The sequence below is a fragment of the Microtus ochrogaster genome, chromosome 8 (assembly GCF_000317375.1).
Source record: "Microtus ochrogaster isolate Prairie Vole_2 chromosome 8, MicOch1.0, whole genome shotgun sequence".
Classification (NCBI taxonomy): domain Eukaryota; kingdom Metazoa; phylum Chordata; class Mammalia; order Rodentia; family Cricetidae; genus Microtus; species Microtus ochrogaster.
The window spans coordinates 19691751-19697590 of NC_022015.1; the positions used below are offsets into that span (position 1 = coordinate 19691751).

Sequence of the window (5840 nt, forward strand, 5' to 3'; positions counted from 1 at the left end):
AGTGCTGGGATTAAAGGCGTGCGCCACCACCGCCCGGCTCAATCAAAACTTTAAAGAAATGCTGGTGAGGATGTAGACAAAGAAAGAACCCTTATGTACGGATACTGGGAACGTAAGCTAGTCTAGATCCTATGGATGTCAATATATAGGTTCTACAAAAAGTATGAATAAATGTAACATGGCCTGGCTATATCAGTCCTGAGTATCAAAATACTACAGGTAAACATAGAATAAATATTCACACATTAGTCTTCATTTATTACGGCACTATTCACAACCTAGAGGTTCATCTGTAGTGATATTTCATTTGTATTTTAATTAATAAAGTTTGCCTGAAGACCAGAATGCAAAACAGCCACATAAATCAGCCATACGGGCCAGGCGGTGATGGCTCACACCTTTAATCCCAGCAGCCACACAAGTTAGCCATAGAGGTCGGCTGCGGTGGTGCACGCCTTTAATCCTAGCCCTGGAGGTGAATACAAGGCTGGAGGAGCCAGGAACTCGCTCTTTTTCGATCTGAAGATTTCATAGAGGCAAGAGCTCTCTAGTGGCTTGGCTGCTTTGCTTTTCTGTTTTTCAGGCTGGACCCCAATGTCTGTCTCTGGGTTTTTATTATTTGAGCTACATTCATGGACAGAGAAATGTATAAAACAATGAATATATACACAGTGGGATTTTTTTTTCAGCCATAAAGTCCAGTTATTCCAGTTGGATGTTTTGGAACAAATCTTGAATCCCAACACTTGGGAAGCAGAGGCAGGCAGATCTATGAGCTCAGAACGAGTCTAGCCTCAGCATAAAGTCAGCCACACTGAACCTGAAAGTTCACACTGAGAGTGGGAAGTCCACTTGAACACATTGACACAGGAGACCACTTCCTAAATAGAACCCCAAGAGCACAGACACTGAGAGAAACAACTAATAAATGGGACCTCCTGAAACTGAAAAGCTTCTGTAAAGCAAAGGACGTGGTCAACAAGACAAAACAACAGCCTACAGAATGGGAAAAGATCTTCACTAACCCCACATCAGACAGAGGTCTGATCTCCAAAATATACAAAGAAATCAAGAAAGTGGTCATCAAAAGAACAAATAATCCAATAAAAAAAATGGAGTACAGACCTAAACAGAGAACTCTCAACAGAGAAATCTAAAATGGCTGAAAGACACTTAAGGAAATGTTCAATATCCTTAGTCATCAGAGAAACACAAATCAAAACAACTCTGAGATTCCATCTTACATCTGTAAGAATGGCCAAGATCAAAAACACTGATGACAACTTATGCTGGAGAGGTTGTGGGGTAAAGGGAACACTTCTGCATTGTCGGTGTGAATGCAAGCTGGTACAACCCCTTGGGATGTCAGTGTGGCAATTTCTCAGAAAATTAGGAAACAGCCTTCCTCAAGACCCAGTAATACCACTTTTGAGTATATATCCAAAGGATGCTCAATCGTGCCACAAGGACATGTGCTCAACTATGTTCATGGCAGCTTTGTTTGTCATAGCCAGAACCTTGAAACAACCTAAATGCCCCTCGACTGAAAAATGGACAAGGAAAACGTGGTACATTTATACAATGGAGTACTATACAGCAGAAAAAAATAACGACATCTTGAATTTTACAGGAAAATGAATGGAGCTAGAGAACATCATTTTGAGTGAGGTAACCAAGACCCAGAAAGACAATTATCACATGTACTCACTCATAGGTGGTTTTTAAACATAAAGCAAAGAAAACTAGCCTATAAATCACAATCCCAGAGAATCTAGACAACAATGAGGACACTAAGAGAGACCTACATAGATCTAATCTACATCGGAAGTAAAATGTAGAAAAAGACAAGATCTCCTGAGTAAATTGGGAACATGGGGACCTTGAGGAAGGGTTGAAGGGGTGAGGGGAGAGGCAGAGAGGGGAGCAGAGAAAAATGTAGAGTTCAATAAAAATCAACAATAAAAAAGAAGAAAAAACAGAAACAAAAACAAGTCTAGAACACAGTAAGTGCCAAGCCAGTCAGAGCTCCACAATGAGTCTATCTTAAAAAAAAAAAAAAAAAGTACGGGAGAGATAGTTTAGCAACTAAGAGAACTTACTGCTCTTACAGAGGATCCAAGTCCAGTTTGTAGCACCCACATTCCAGCTCACAACCAGTAGTAATTCCAATACAAGGGGCTCTGATGTCTTCTCTGACCTCCACAGGCAACAGGCACACATGTGGTACACATACCCAGACAGGCAAAGCATTAATACACAGAAAATAAAAATAAGTAAACCTTTAGAACATTGCCGTCCCTAGGTAGCACATCCCTCTAATCCCAGCACTCGGGAAGCAGAGGCAGGAAGATCAAGAGTTCAAGACCAACCTCATAACTAATTTGAAGTCAGTCCAAGCTACACAAGGTCATGTCTCAAAAGCCCATCAAAAAATAAATAAATTAAAAATTGCTACTGAGGTGACTCAGCAGTTAAAAGTACAAGCTTGATGACCAGAGTGCTGTCCCCAGAACCCATGCTGGAAGGAGAGCACAGACTTGTGAGAATTGTCCTCCGACCTCCAGAGCATACATGCACCTGCACGTGCGTGTGCGTGCGCACGCACACACACACACACTCTAAAGATTTAAGAAAGAAAATAACAAAGTTGTGATATTTGCAGGAAAACAGTACAACTAGTAATAACCATATTTAGTGGATTAAGTCAGCCTTAGAAAGATAAATATGTGTCTTCTATTTGAGGTTCTAGGATTTTATATAGATACAACAAATCAAGAAAGAGAGTGTGTGTATGCACACATATAAAACACACACAAAAATAGAAGTAGAACTGATTCACCCAAAATAGCGTAATCCAGAGGGCGAGAGTAAGAGGGGGAAGGGAGGGAAGCTTGCAGGGAAACCATAGGTTTATTTATTCACACATACTAAGGTATATTTAGTTTCAAATTTTCAAAAGAATTTTTAATTGAAAGATAATACTTTCCTGTTGCCGAAATACATTTTGCCCTAGTAAAAATATAACCTGCCAAAAATGGAACCTCCCATAGTTAGGGTTGGGGCAGGGTTTTACTCCTATCTTTCAAGGAGAATAAAAGCATCCAACCAAGGAATCCAGAGACCACTGGACAAGTGAAACATCAGAAGTGAAACACTGGACCGATCAACAAGAGAAAATGTCCCAAGAAAAAGAGTAAATTGGCCAACTGATATCGCCCACCTCCAGCTGACCATCTTGAGATCCTGGCTCAGAGCCCCAGACTGGTGCTTGCACCCATGCCACCCTTTTGCCTGAGTGGCTGTTCCTTCCCACCTGACAACCCCCCAATGATCCAGCTAAAGGAGATGCGCTGGAAAATAGCATGAGACTCCACCTGTGTGAGGTGAATAAGACAGTAGCATATTCTAGCAAAGTGAAATGTACCAAGCTATCCCCCTATGAAATGCAGAAGACAATACGTGATGATTCCACCTATCTGAGATCCACAACACGACAGCCTGTGATTCTCTGGGCACGAACTGCGTAAGACGATAGCGTATGGTTCCACCTATGTGAGATGCACAAGGCAATAGTAAATAATTGCAACAGAAGGAGATACACAAGAAAACAGCAGATGATTCCATCTCTATGAGATGCAGAGACAATAGAAATGATTGCACCTGTAAGCAATAAAAAATAGCAGATGATTGGCCGGGCAGTGGTGGTGCACGCCTTGAATCCCAGCACTCGGGAGGCAGAGGCAGGCGGATCTCTGTGAGTTCGTGGCCAGTCTGGTCTACAGAGTGAGTTCCAGTGCAGTCTCCAAAACCACAGAGAAACCCTGTCTTGAAAAAGAAAAAGAAAAGAAAAGAAAGAAACAAAAAAACAAAGAAAAGGAAAGAAAGAAGATAGATGATTCCAGTGACGTAAGCTGCACAAAACAATAGCGAATGATTCCTCCTATATGAGACACATCAGACAAGTGATCCAACCTCTATGAGATGCACTGATAATAGCATATGAGTCCACCATTATGAGAGGCAAAAGCCAGTAGACAACTGCACATATGTACAACATGTGCACAGTACAATAGCATATTAATTCACTGTTGTGAGATGCACAGCAGCTCAGAGATGGAAAGTCATAGCTCCCAGGAACTGGAGAGAGCAGAAGATAGGGAGTTATTGCTTAATAGATTCAAAGTTATGTGTTTGCTGGGCAAAGGCAGGTGAATTTCCGTTTTTATGGCCGGTCTGGTCTACAAAGCAAGTTCCAGGCCAGCCAAGGCCTTATCACAAAGATAAAAATAGAAGTTTTAGTTTTGCACAGTGAAACATCTTGGCCATGGGGGGGGGGTGGTAACTGTTTATAATCATCAGCAAGCGAATACCCTTAATACTACCGGATGGCACACTTAAAATGGTGAAAAGGCACACACTAGGTGAGCTGGTGTGTGCCTTTAGTCTCGGCACTCTGGAGGTTGAGGCAGGAGGATTGCACAAATTCAGAGTCAAACCTGAGCTACATAGCAAGATCCTGTCCCAAAGGGGGAGGAGGACCGGCAAGAGAGACGGCTCAGTGGTTTAAGTGCATGTACTGCTCTTCCTGAGGACCTGAGTGTGACTCCCAGAACCCACATCGGGCACCTCACAGCTACCTGTAACTTAACTTCGGTTACAAGGATCTGACACCTCTGTGGCCCCTCACCTGCAAAAACCACACACTGAGACACATATGCATACACCTAATTAAAATCAATTCAAAATATGTGACAGCAATAATTTTTATGTATATTTTATTACAATTAAAAATAATAGGGCTGGGGGGCTAGAGAGAGATTAAGAGCACTGGCTGTTCTTCTAGAGGTCCTGAGTACAATTCCCAGCAACCCCATGGTGGCTGTAATGAAATCTGGTACCCTCTTCTGGCCCACAGAAATACATGCAGGCAGAACATTGTATATATAATAAATAAATCTTAAAAAACAAATAGGGGCCGGGCGGTGGTGGCGCACGCCTTTAATCCCAGCACTTGGGAGGCAGAGGCAGGCGGATCTCTGTGAGTTCGAGACCAGCCTGGTCTACAAGAGCTAGTTCCAGGACAGGCTCCAAAACCACAGAGAAACCCTGTCTCGAAAAACCAAACAAACAAAAAAAAAAAACAAAAAAAACAAATAGGGCTGGAGAGATGGCTCAACCACCAAGAGGACTTGTTGCTCCTGCAGTTCCAGGCCAGCCAAAGCTACATAGTGAGTCTCTGGTCTCAAAAGGAAGGTGGGTAGCTAGATAGATGGCTCCGTGATTAAGAGCATTTGCTGCACTTGCAGAGAATCTAGACTTGGTTCCTACACAATGGCTCAAAACTTTTCTAACTCAAGTTCCAGGGGAGCTGAAACCCTTTTCTGGTCTCCGTAGTTACCAGGCATGCACGTGGTACATGCATGCAGACAAAACACCCACAGGTATAAAATAAAAACAAATCTGAAAAAAAAAACTTAAAGAAGTTATTGAAAAATATGCATTCAGCTGGGTGGTGGTGGCACACGCCTTTAATCCCAGCACTCAGGAGACAGTATCTCTGTGAGTTCGAGGCCAACCTGGTCTACAAGAGCTAGTTCCAGGACAGGCTCCAAAGCTACGGAGAAACCCTGTCTTGAAAAGCAAGCAAACAAACAAACAAACAAACAATACCAAAAAGAAAGAAAGGAAGGAAGGAAGGAAGGAAGGAAGGAAGGAAGGAAGGAAGGAACGGAGGGAGGGAGACATATTTCGGGGATGCCTGCTGTGTACCTGGGACCTCAAGACAGAACGTGATAGCTGGATTTCTCTCTCTCTCTCTCTTTTTTTTTTTTTTTTTTTTT

The 5840-nt window shown here is 42.5% G+C and overlaps 1 protein-coding gene across 2 annotated transcripts in view; it reads right to left on the reverse strand.

Moving 5' to 3' along the window:
* Positions 1-5840, reverse strand: part of Tmem219 (transmembrane protein 219) — a 32694-nt gene that overhangs the window by 11702 nt on the left and 15152 nt on the right. The gene's annotated exons all lie outside the window — the stretch shown is intronic.